The sequence below is a fragment of the Sus scrofa genome, chromosome 14, assembly GCF_000003025.6.
Source record: "Sus scrofa isolate TJ Tabasco breed Duroc chromosome 14, Sscrofa11.1, whole genome shotgun sequence".
Classification (NCBI taxonomy): Eukaryota; Metazoa; Chordata; class Mammalia; order Artiodactyla; family Suidae; genus Sus; species Sus scrofa.
Window position 1 is genome coordinate 42,709,617 of NC_010456.5, and position 12,857 is coordinate 42,722,473.

Sequence of the window (12,857 nt, forward strand, 5' to 3'; positions counted from 1 at the left end):
GGTTAGAAGGAGGCAGAGCAGTAAGAAGACGGTTATAGGCATCCAAGCAAGAGATTATGGCAGTCTGGATGAAGGCAGAGGGAGGATGGAGGGAAGTGGCTGATGGGAAAAGAGGCTTAGGAGGTGGGTTATCCAGAAGGTGGAGATTGAGTGGCTGTCAGGGGACAGGGAAGGAGAAAAGGGAAGGAACACCCAGGTGTCTTGTATCAGCAGTCGGTGGACTGAGTGTGCTATGTTCACTGAAACCTTCAGAAGGAGCAGGTGCACAGCAGCGGGTGGGGAAAAGAGGAGTTTCACTCTGGATTCACCTCTACCAACTGAACCATGTTCTCTATCCTTGAATGGAACTAGGAGTTCAGAGAAGAACCACATGCATTCTCTATCATGGGAGCAAATACCAGGGCACATACCACAAAGCAGTTAATTTTGTCAGCCATTTGTTGAGTACTTACTGTATACAAAGCTTCTTGCCAAGCCTGAGGCAGACACAAAGCTAAAGATACCACGAGGGTTCTGGCTACTGGAAGCTCATGGTCCTGAGGGAGAGATAAAGGTGCTCAAGCAAGGCTCTCATCACCCTCACTAAGAACCCTGTGGACTTTGGAACCACATCTCCTGGGGTCCTATCCTGTCTTCCCACTGTAATTACTGCCTTACCTTGGCTGTGTTACTTAAACCCTCTGAGCCTCAGTTTCCTCACCAATAAAATGAGGATGAAAACAGTAGTACATATCTCATGGTCTTTTGTGAGGATTAAATAATAGTAATAGCAATAAACAACATTTACTGAGCCCCCAAAGTTCCAGTGCTGTGTACCTGACACATAGCAGATGCTTAAGCAGATGCACATTTGTTGAATGAATTAATGATCACTTACTGTGAACTAGATCCTGGCAAAACTGGTGCTCAATAAATGATGTTACTTTTAGGATTCTTGTTATTTGTTATTGAATTTTCTAGCCACTCTATGAAAACAACAAGACTTTCCATCTCTTTCAGGTGAGAAAACCGAGACCCTAGGACTTTAAGGGCATCATCTGATGTCACACTGCTAGTAAATGATAGAATGAGATCCAAACCCAGGATCCAGGCTAAGTCTGGAGCCTGTGCCCTTGGCCCAAAGATGATTAATTATTTGATATATGTAAATCATAGCCCGGTTCAGGGCATGCTATCTGTTCCCTCTTGATCTCAGAAGCCTCTGAGCCAGGATTGGGCATCCGGACTCTTTCCTGTAGGTAACTAGGAGCCCCCAGAGGGATCCGATCAGAGGTTTGACATGATCTCATATGTGGCTTAGAAAGATAATTTTGGCTCCCACACTGGGCCAGAACTCCGGTGAGGCGAGCGAGGCACCCAGCTCAGGCACAAAATTTAAGGGAAGTCGAAAAGATAAAGATGAAATCAGTATTACTGATATTGCCTTTTGCCTCAGGCTTCAATGTGGCTCAGCAAAGCACTGTTATTAATCCTGTCTTAATTTAAAATGTTGCTATTTTGTTCATCATAGATTTTTTTGTAGTAATTACAAAAATTGGCATTAGAATATCATTGTTCTTGATTTCTGAGTTTTTTTGGTGCCCACTTAACTTTGTGCCCAAGTCAAAGTCCTTCTTCCATGATTTAGTCACATTTCCTCCAAGCAAAACTCCAAGCCTCAGTTTCTACATTTGTGAAATGGGCATCTTAATACCTAACTCCTCAAAGTTGCCATGGGTGCTAGATGAGATTTGACAGGTTCAAGCCTGGCTTTGTGAATGATGAATTGTGTGACTTGGAGAGGTTACTGTCTGATCTCATGAAACAAGGTCATCGCTGCCAGGCCCTTGGCAGAGCTGGAAGCCATTTGGGACTTTCCTTCTAAATCTCAATCTTGGTCACACTGTTTTACATCCTATTCCCTCCTCCATACCTTCCAACCCCTACTGCCCACCCCACCCAGGAAAGACAATCACACAGAGTGGCTTGTTCCCGAAGTTCAAGAGCCAGAAAAATCCTCCAAGAATCCACTGTAAAACACAGTCTGGTTCTTTGGCAAAATCCATTCTGAACCAGGCAGTTGAAAACAAACATTGCTTCCTCCCCTGGTGTCAGAAAACCATACATTGTGTTTTGAGGCCTCCTGGAGAGGGTTGAAATATTCTTTTTCTCAGGGGAAATGAAGCTCAGCCTCATACACTGCAGTTGGGACTCTTTCCAGCCCCACATTCAGGACATTTGCTATTCTGATTGTATAAGCCCAAGTCAGGTACACACGCTGGGGCTTCTGAATATATTTACAAGGAAATCAGCATAATGCACAGTTAATATTCAGAATATGATTAATCCAAAAGCCCCGCTCCATATTCCAATTACATCCTCTGCTCCCCTACGTGGGCCGGGTTTTGCTTAAATGCATATGGAGTCAATTGGAGCGCCAGATTTATGTAGGCTGCCGAGAGGCTGGCGCTCTGATGGTAATAAGTTATATTCCTATTATGTGGTGTGCAATAAAGAATCTGATATTTATTCTGCTGGATTTTTGAGAAACTCTTGGAAAGAATCTAGTCTGCTAGAACACAGCGACATATTTCACAAACAAATGTCCCCACTGTGGTTTGACTGTTTAGAGGAGCTGGGGCTGCCTTAGAAACCTAGTACCCTAAAAAAAAATAATAAAAATAATAAAATTAAAAAAAATTAAATTATAGTAATTTTTTTAATTAAAAATTATTTTAAAAAAGAAACCTAGCCACCACAAGTACTTGAGGGGGTCAATCAACTAGTACCTCCACTGTGGTTGGTAGTTCCTCACTACCCTTAGATAGACACCTGGCTCTGTCCTCCTGGAAATCACAGGCTGTGTGACCTTGACCAAGACACTTCAACCTCTCTGAGCCTCTTTTTATCCATCTATAAGATGGAAATAGGACTAACAACCTCAACATTTGGTTGCCAAGATTAAATGAAATACTGGCATACACCTGCCCAGGCCAGTGCCTGGCACACAGTCAGCATCTAATGGGGTTTTAAAAGAAGAACCAGAATTTACAAAAGAATACATGGGTCAAAGTTAATTTCAACCCACGAAGGCACTTGTTAGAACAGTGTGTCCTCAAAAATGTGGTAACTGTACCACCCAGGGGTGTAGGGAATGATTTTTTTTTTTTTGGTCTTTTTGTCTTTTAGGGCTGCATCTGTGGCATATGGAGATTCCCAGGCTAGGGGTCCAATGGAACTGTAGCCGCTGGCCAACACTGCAGCCACAGCAACGTGGGATCCGAGCCGCGTCTGCAACCTACACCATAGCTCACAGCAACCCTGGATCCTTAACCCCCTGGGCAAGGCCAGGGATCTGATCCTCATCCTCATGGATGCCAGTTGGGTTCACTAACTGCTGAGCCATGACAGGAACTCCTGATTTTTGCTGGAACATGGATGGTGAATATTATTTTATCTTTTTTTTAATTTTTTTTTTTTGCTATTTCTTGGGCTGCTCCCACGGCATATGGAAGTACCCAGGCTAGGGGTCCAATCGGAGCTGTAGCCACTGGCCTATGCCAGAGCCACAGCAACGCAGGATCCGAGCTGCGTCTGCAACCTACACCACAGCTCATGGCAACGCCGGATTGTTAACCCACTGAGCAAGGGTAGGGATCGAACCCGCAACCTCATGGTTCCTAGTTGGATTTGTTAACCACTGCGCCACGACGGGAACTCCATGAATATTATTTTAAAGTTTTGTGCTTATTTTAATGGATCTTGAGGGGAAATAACAAACACATCAACCTCATGATTTCGTGAAAATGGCTGCTTGAGCCAAGGCTACAGAGGGATGACTATTAGAACAAATTTTTTTTCTTTTTCTTTCTGTCTTTTTGTCTTTTTGCCTTTTCTAGGGCCACTCCTGCAGCATATGGAGGTTCCCAGGCTAGGGGTCCAATCAGAGCTACAGCTGCCAGCCTACACCAGAGCCACAGCAACACCAGATCCGAGCCATATCTGCAAGCTTCACCACAGCTCACGGCAACGCCAGATCCTCAACCCACTGAGCAAGGCCAGGGATTGAACCCACAACCTGATGGTTCCTAGTCAGATTTGTTAACCACTGAGCCATGAGGGAACTCCTAGAACAAATATTTTTAAAAATAATAATATTGTGTAACTAAGGGTAAGTCTTGAAAGTAGGATTAAAATACTGAAGTTTGGGAAGCATTGTTCTAGAAGGAGAAAAAAAGGACAAAAAACTCTTGGGGTTAGCAAAGCAAATCTTGGGTTTAGCATAACATACATGACATAAAAAATGAGGAACCATGACGGGGAAGATTATGGGTATCCCAGTGTTGTTCAGAATTCCCCAGATGGTACCCACTGCCTATTCCCACCCTTCCCCCACCTGCAGGAAAGCCTAATCTGAAAGTAAAGCATCTAAAACAGTATCATTAAAGAGAGAAACTTGAATGTTCTCAAATTCCTTTTTTAAGCAAAAAATTTGCCAACTTTAGTATTTCCCCAATAGCTCAGATTATTTTCCAGCATTCCTATTAACCAAAGGCCACCCAGTGGTGGTGCCAGGCAATGGTTGAGAACTGCTGGTCTCCAGAATCATGCCATGTGGTTGAATTAAAACCACCTTGGGTATCAAGAACCTGAACTCCTACTATAAAAGGAGAGAGTTGGCTCCAGCTCCTTCTGGCATTTCAACAGCTAGAGGCCTCTGTCATCTGCTCTCCTATTTCCACAGCTCCCCACTTCCTGCAAGAGAAGGCCATTCCAGGCTGGAAACTGCAGAATGACAAGCTTATGAAGCAGCAAGCATGGGGTTTGGTTGGTTGGGGGTGCACCTATTTTTACATAAATTTCTGAAGTTCTCTCATGCACATTGGCAAATGATAAGGAGCTGAAGGCTTTTCAGATTGCCAATGACAGAGGCTCTCACTCAGAAATGGAGGGTAAAATTCAGGAGGTCTGCAGACCCCCTGAAATGATTGGCAAACCAATGAAACTCTGTGTGTGTGTGTGTGTGTGTGTGTGTGTGTGTGTGCGCGCACGTGCATGTGCGTGCGCAACATTAACCTTGGAGAAAGTCCATGGCTTCCATCAAATTGTCAGTGGGGCTGGTTTGGATTTTGTCACCTGTTTGGAGCTTCCATGACATGGAATCTTAATGCAAAAAGCAAGAGGAAAAGGGAAGCAGATGCATCAGATAAGAGTGGAGAAGGTGGTTTGAGGTGTGGCTGGGATAGGAAAAGAAGTTTAAGAAACATTCTGTGGATCATGAGTCCTCTCATAGTGTTGGAGAATTATGATAAGTAAATGTGAGATCTTTTGAAATTATTCTTGGGATCATTAGACTGTGATCTGTTGAGCTCCACAGTTCTCCAGACAAGACCATATGGATCCCTGCATTGAAAGCATGACATGGACACATCTCTCCAGCTATTGACACTTCTTCCAGGAGCTTATCCCCTACAAGGCAGAAACTCTGGCTAATTACACATCTTACCCTCCTCCACCTCCCAAGCTGATGTTTGCCAAATCCCTGCAGAAGGAATGACTGTACGGATCATTAGGAGTCATTGGTCAGAAGAGCATAAGCTGTGCATCCAAATGCACATATACTCAGATTGTGATCTCCACCACGTAGCCATAAGTTTTTCTTGGGCAAGTTATGGAACCGCTTTCATCCACAGTTTCCCACCTGAAAGATGGAGGGACTGTTCCTAATTTGCTTGGCTATTGAGATGATTAAATGAGTCAGTGGATTTTGTGAGCTTAATGCTGTTCCTGGTACATGCAAGGCACACAGCCAATCATAGTTACTGCTGTAAAAACACATTTGTTTGAAAGGCCAACCCTACTTAATTGCTTAAAAATCATTTAGGGTCAGCAGCATAAATCTCAAACTGCCACTAACTTTAACAGAATATTATTTCATCAAATAAAGATCTGCTGAGAGCTTTCTACGCTTTCTATTTGGGCTGCAGTGATGCAGAAGAAAATGGGGCCCGCCAGAGTTCCCATTGTGGCACAGCAGAAATGAATCCGACTATAACCATGAGGTTGTGGGTTCACTCAGTGGCTTAAGGATTCAGCATTGCCACAAGATGCGGTATAGGTTGCAGACAAGGCTCGGATCCCGCGTTGCTATGGCTGTGGTGTAGGCTGGCAGCTATAGCTCCGATCCAACCCCTAACCCAGGCAGCTCCATATACCGCAGGTGCAGCCCTAAAAAGAATAAAAAGAAAGAAAAGAAAACAGGGCACATAATAGCACCTGTATCACCCAGGGATAGGAAGGAAAAGATGAGATGATTTATTCAAAACAATCAGCAGAGACTGACCAGATCAAGGAGCTAGGCAGGCAGGGGCACCCAAGCACCTGATTGGAAGGTGGGGCCAGTTAGCTAGCTCAGGTTTATACACACTCAGAGCTGGTAAAATATAAGCCAGTACCCGCACTCCATAGAGGACAGAACACAGACTTATGAAAACTTGTGAAACTCTTAGCCCCTGCATCAACTCTAGTCTGTTGAGGATTTTTGCACTCCACTTGTGCACAGCATGGTGCTCTTTCCTGAAAATGAGATTTATTTCTTGATCCAAGTGTCAATCCCTTTAATATGTCTCCTAAGAAGCTGCAAATAAAAGTGAAGTGAGGAAACAGAGCAGGGCAAAAGAGGGAATATTTTGCCCAATCTTTCAGGGGGCTGATTCTGTGCTGGCTCCAGGGTGCAAATGAGTAGACATGACTCTTTCACTCTTCCTGCTGTGTTTGAGTGTCTAATCCACGTTCAGAGTTTGGAAAACGTCATTTTATTAATTAAAAACTTGGCTTTCTGGACTGCTCCAATAAACAGATGATGAATATATATTAAAGTGACATAAAGGGTGTCGATTATGAGCCTACCTGGAGAACCCTACCTAAGTCTCAGGTAATCTCTGTGTCAGGATCATGAAAGATCTGGATGATCGTAGCTGCTACTGCCCTTTTGGTAGTAGTGCAGGAGTGGTGAAAATATTCTCTGTCTTTAAAAGGAGTAAGTCATATACCCAGACAGGTGACTTTTTCAGCCCATGGGGTCCAATGGGGAGGAAAAGAACAGAGACATCAAATCAAGTGATTACTGCTCAATAAGCAGCCCCCATCACATTTTCAAAATGGAAACAGCTGGCTGCTCTGAACCAGACCTTTGCGTAAAAAGACAGAACTTTCTTCTCCTGACTCTACAGTGGCCGCGTTGCTCCAGCATCATCAGGGCATCCATGGTATCTGCCCCAATTGTCATGGAAAACTTGATTTCAAAATCAGAAAATCCCTGACTAATCTTAAGGTCCAGGAATTAGAAATTCTGATTAATGGATTTTCCAGTCAATTGAGGGCTAATCAGAAAATAGCTTTCATTTTAACCCCTCGGGCTGGTTATCTTTCAGTAATTGTGGTGGTTCATTTTTTTTTTTTTTGTCTTTTTCTTTTTTTTAGGGCTGCACCTGCAGCATATGGAGGTTCCCAGGCTAGGGGTCGTATTGGAGCTGTAGCCACCGGCCTACACCACAGCCACAGCAGCACAGGATCCGAGCCATGTCTGTGACCTACACCATAGCCCATGGCAATGCCAGATCCTTAACCCTCTGAGCAAGGCCAGGGATCAAACCTGTGTCCTCGTGGATGCTAGTCAGATCTGTTAACCTCTGAGCCACAATGGGAACTCCCGTGGTTGTTTACTCTTATTTGAATCCTGCCTCTACTGGCTGAGGAGCTCTGTAGCCTTGGGCAAGTTACTGAATGTCTTAGTTATCTATTACCACATCATAAATTTCCTCAAGCTTAGCAGCTTAAAACCACACAATCAGTATCTAGCAATTTCCATGAGCCAGTGGTCCAGGCATGGCTTAGCTGGGCCTTCTCAGGGTCCCACAATGCTTCAGTCAAGGTGTCAAGTGGCTCCTTCCCAGAGTTCAGGGTCCCCTTCCAAGTTTGCAGGGTTGTGGGGAGAATTCAGTTCCTTGGGGTTGTAGGACTGAGGTTCCTTGTCTTTCTGGTTGTCATCTGGGGCTCCTCCATTCAGAAGAGATTAGCAGTTCTTTGCTCTGTGACTCTCTGCCAACATGTTAACTTCCTTTGCATTAACCTGTTTAGTGTTCAGTACGATCCTCTAAGTAGATGCAATTATTATTCCTACTTAGCAGATGAGGAAACTGGGGTTTAATAAATTGCTGTGAGTGGTACAAGGATATATCCATCTGGCAGGTGGCAGAACCCAAAACCAAGTCAGGTTGGTCTGGCTGCAAAGCCCATGAGCATAACCACGATAAGACGTTGTCTCCGGTGTGCTGTGTCTTACTAAAACTTGGTTGCGTTTTATTTTGTCTTTTTTATTTTAGAGTATAGCTCTTGTACATAGGATAGAGAAGTTCTTGGGAAAAAGAAGCCAGGTTTTAAGTAACATGTGTCCTAGGTCCATAACACAAGCTGTGACACATGATCAGTAATTAACAAATGTTTGCTAAATGGATGGATAGGGTGGGTGAGTGGTGGATGTCTGGATGGATGGATAGGATCAGTGCCTTGGTGAAGGACGGTGGATGTATGGTGAATGAATGGGATAGTTAGTTAGTCAATGGCTGGATGGACAGATGGGATGGATAGAAGAATGGATGGATGAGGAATGGGGTGAGTATTAGGTTGGATGTGGACTGAGTGGTGGTTGGTGGTCAGTGGGGGTGAGTATGAGAAAAGAAACAGACAGTAACTTCTACCTATCTAAATAGCTTCCTAGGCATTCTCTACTTTTCCCTGCAATCATTTTATATTGTACATAACACTCATCTACAAGATTCAGGCTGGTCTAAGTTCATCATTCACTTGATATCTGTAAATGTATATTCAGATTTACAAATTCACAAATCCTAGGATATCACAAGGACAGGTAGATCCTGACTTCCTAGAATGGAGTGAGTTGGATGGCTGTTTAATAGGCAGATGACACCAGACCACCTACAGTCTGATCCTGGAAGAAATCTTCTGCCCGTACATCCCCGAGCCCTGGAGAGCTGGGGGATGTCTCAGCTCCTATCTGCTTGGAAAGGAAAAAAACCCTGCTCTTCTAAGAACCAATGGGATCACCCTTACAGAAGAAATGTGCAAAGCCCTCCCAATACCAGAGATGGGTAACCAAATGCTGTGGCATCAAATAAAGTGACATCCATCCCATTCCAGAGTCTCAGGCATTATCCTGCCCTATTTAGGACATGCGTAGTCACAATAACAGTTTAATAAAGTGCTGAACCACAGGCATTAATGAATCCTCAAAGTGGCCCTGGAGTCTGGCACTGATACTTTTTCCACTGGTTCAGGAATCAGGGAGGTCATCTGCTCAAGGTTACCCAGTTGCTAAGAGGGCAACTTGGGCTTCACAACCACATCAATCTGGCTTTAAAGATCTCACTCTTATGCTTGTGTTCCAAACCACTCCCATCCAAAGAAGAGGAATGCCTTGTCTCTTGACCAGCAGGAAACTTGGAGAGGACAGGATGGAGTCTAAACTTATGCAAACAATACCCTGGAACCCACGGTTTTAATAAAGACATTGGGAGGAAACAGATTCAAAAACAAATATTCTCAGAGCTCCCTGGTGGCTCAGCAGGTTAAGGATCCAGTGTTGTCACTGCTGTGGCTCAGGTTGCTGCTGTAGTGTAGCTTCAACTCCTGGCCTGGGAACTTCCACATGACATGGGTGCAGCCAAAACAAAAATAAAAATAAATATTCTCTAAATCTCCCTCTCAACCATAATAACCTTGGGAATGCCTCTTGTTTGGCTGATGGATTGATGAGGAGGAAAACTCCTGAAATGATTGTAGGTTTGTTCAAGGAGGCCCTACTGGCTAAGTCCACGGAGAGGACCCAAAAGACTGTTCCCAATCACGTGTCAGAGCAAGAGAAAACAGGGAGGCTGAGAAGGTACCCAAAAGTCAGCACAAAGGCTGTGGGGCTCCTTGTGCAAAGCCCTCAGCACAGTATTTTGTCAATTCAAGAGCCCCCACACCCTCCTTCCTTCTTAACATGCTGCCAGCTTGGCATGAATAAGAATCAGATGGACAAAAATAATGCCATCTTCTTGCTGAGCTCATACTATGTCCTGTGCATGGTGCTGATTTACATTTTGGTGCATCATCTCATTTAATGATCACAGCCACCTGGGCGGTGACCTCTATTATTATCCCTGTAGATGAAAACTGAGACTCAAAGTGGGGGAGTGACTCCCCAGGGTTACTCAGCTTGAAAGTGAAAGAGGCAGGATTCCACCCAGGTCTGCCTGACTCCACTGCCTCTTAAGGATTGCACTGGATGACCTTGCATTACAGTGAAAACAAAGGCTTTGCAAACACAGATTCATTCCCTCATCATCTGTGTAGTGGGTTCAGTTAATTACCCATTTTACTGATGAGAAAACCAAGTGTCAGGGAATGGAGTCCAATTCCCCAGAGAATCACAGGTAGAAAAATGACACAGCTGGAAAACAAATCCAGTTCTGTCCAACTCCAAAACCTGTTCTCTTTCTGCCATGCCTCACTGCCAATCAAATCTACTCTCTCAACAAGACAATGCCCTAATTAGGTACCAATGGGAACTCTGGCCAGCTCTGGTCAGCCTCCTCCTCCCTCTGCCTCAACTCTCCTCTAAAAGCCTGGCCCATCTCCAGGCTCCAAAAGCTCTCCACTCCCACATCAAGTGCTTTTTGGGGCTGCCTGCCACCCATGTTTTACAGCCCACTCAACGAAGAGCAGATTTGTATTGATTTCAGAACAACTCAAGCTGTAAATTACTGGTCATGATTGGTTTGGTCACCCTGAGATGAGGGTCTGTCCACTGCACTGGGGGTCTAAACCTAACTATCATCCCAGAAAACCCACTGGCAGAGTGTCCCCAATGTCTGTGAAAAGAACTATTCCCATCCAAAAATGGGCAGAAAATCTAAACAGACATTTCTTCAAAAACATACAGGTGGCCAAAAAACACGTGAAAAGATGCTCAACATCACTAATTATTAGAGAAATGAAAATCAAAACTACTATAAGGTACCACCTAACACCAGCGAATGGCCGTCATCAAAAAGTCTACAAATAGGAGTTCCCGTCGTGGCGCAGCGGAAACGAATCCGACTAGGAACCACGAGGTTTCGGGTTTGATCCCTGGCCTCACTCAGTGGGTTAAGGATCTGGCGTTGCCATGAGCTGTAGTGTAGGTCACACGGCTCGGATCCCGTGTTGCTACGGCTCTGGTGTAGGCCTGCGGCAACAGCTCCAACGAGACCTCTAGCCTGGGAATCTCCATCTGCCGCGGGTACGGCCCTAAACAGACACAAAAGACAAAAAATAATTTTTTTTAAAGGCTACAAATAATAAATGCCAGAGAGGGTGTGAAGAAAAGGGAACCCTCTTACACTGTTGGTGGGAATGTAAATTGGTGCAATCATTATGGAAAACAGTATGGAGAATCCTCAAAAAGCTAAAAATAGAATTACCATATGATTTAGCAATCCTACTCCTGGGCATCTATTCGGAGAAAACCATGACTTGAAAAGGTACAGGTGCTGCAATGTTTATTGCAGCACTATATGCAACAGCCAAGACATGGAAGCAACCTAAATGCCCATCAAAAGAGGAGTGGATAAACAAGATGTGATACATGATGGATATTACTCAGCCAAAAACGGAGAGAAATAATGGCATTTGCAGCAACATGAATGGACTTAGAAATTATCATGCTAAGTGAAGTTAGACAGTGAGAGACAAACAGCATATGCTATCACTTATATGTGAAATCTTAAAAAAGGATACAAATGAACTTTTTTGCAGAATAGAAACAGACTCACAGACTTTGAAAAACTTATGGCTACCAAAAGAGATAGGTTGGGAGGGGGAGGGGTAGACTGGGGGTTTGGGATGGAATAAAATTAGGTCATGATGATGGTTGTACAACTATAAATATAATAAAATTCATTGAATTTTAAAAAAAGAAAAGAAATGTTAAGGTGGCCAAGAGTGGAGTTCCCTTGTGGTATATAGTGGGTTAAGGATCTGGTGTTGCTACTACAGTGGCTCAGGTCACAGCTGTGGCATAGGTTCAGTCCCTGGCCTGAGAACTGCCACATGTCACAGCCATGGCCAAAAAAAAAAGATCACCAAGAGCTACCTGAAAAAGTACATACCACATGATTCAGAGCTAATCCTGACATTGTCTGATAGACTGAAGTCACCGTGGCTTACTTTGGCCATTGAATTAAGTTTGAGAACTCACCGTGAATCATTTATGTTATTGATAACACTGATAATAAGGACCATGGCACAATGACAGCTAATACTCACTGACCACTTTCTGTGCATTGATTCATTCTAAGTGTCACAACAGCCCTGCTACTTACTAGCTGTGGGTTTCAGGGTTTCCTTGGCATCTCTGCACCTCTGTTTCCTCACCTGTAAAATGAGGGATAATAGTAACAGTTCCCTTAAGACGTGGAGGGAAAAGTTAAAGGAAGTGATTGATGTAAATTGCAAAGATCAGGAGCTGGGTGTATTTTTACCTTTGTTATACATGGAAAAAGAGGCTCAAGGATGTTGAGAGACTTGCCCAAGGTCACACAGCCAACATGGGGTTTTATTATGGATCACAGTGCATTGTTTTTCAAATGTTGTTCAATTGCCAACATTGAAAAATAGAGATGATTTCCTGTTTCTCTTCAACACTGGAAAAAGCTGGCAGCCTTGGGCTTGCCTTACACCTGGCCCACTTCTCCCATTCATGATGCCTGTCTGGGGCCTGTAGGCGGCTGAGACTGTAGGACATAGTAGCACACTCGAATCCCTGAGGGATGTGC

General features: G+C 44.1%; 1 long non-coding RNA gene across 1 annotated transcript in view; it reads right to left on the bottom strand.

The window, feature by feature from the left end:
- The window catches only part of LOC110256855, a 63,646-nt gene that overhangs the window by 34,513 nt on the left and 16,276 nt on the right, over window positions 1-12,857 (bottom strand). The window contains exon 4 of the long non-coding RNA XR_002338908.1: window positions 12,405-12,456. This is a non-coding gene — a long non-coding RNA (uncharacterized LOC110256855). The remainder of the gene's footprint in view (window positions 1-12,404; window positions 12,457-12,857) is intronic.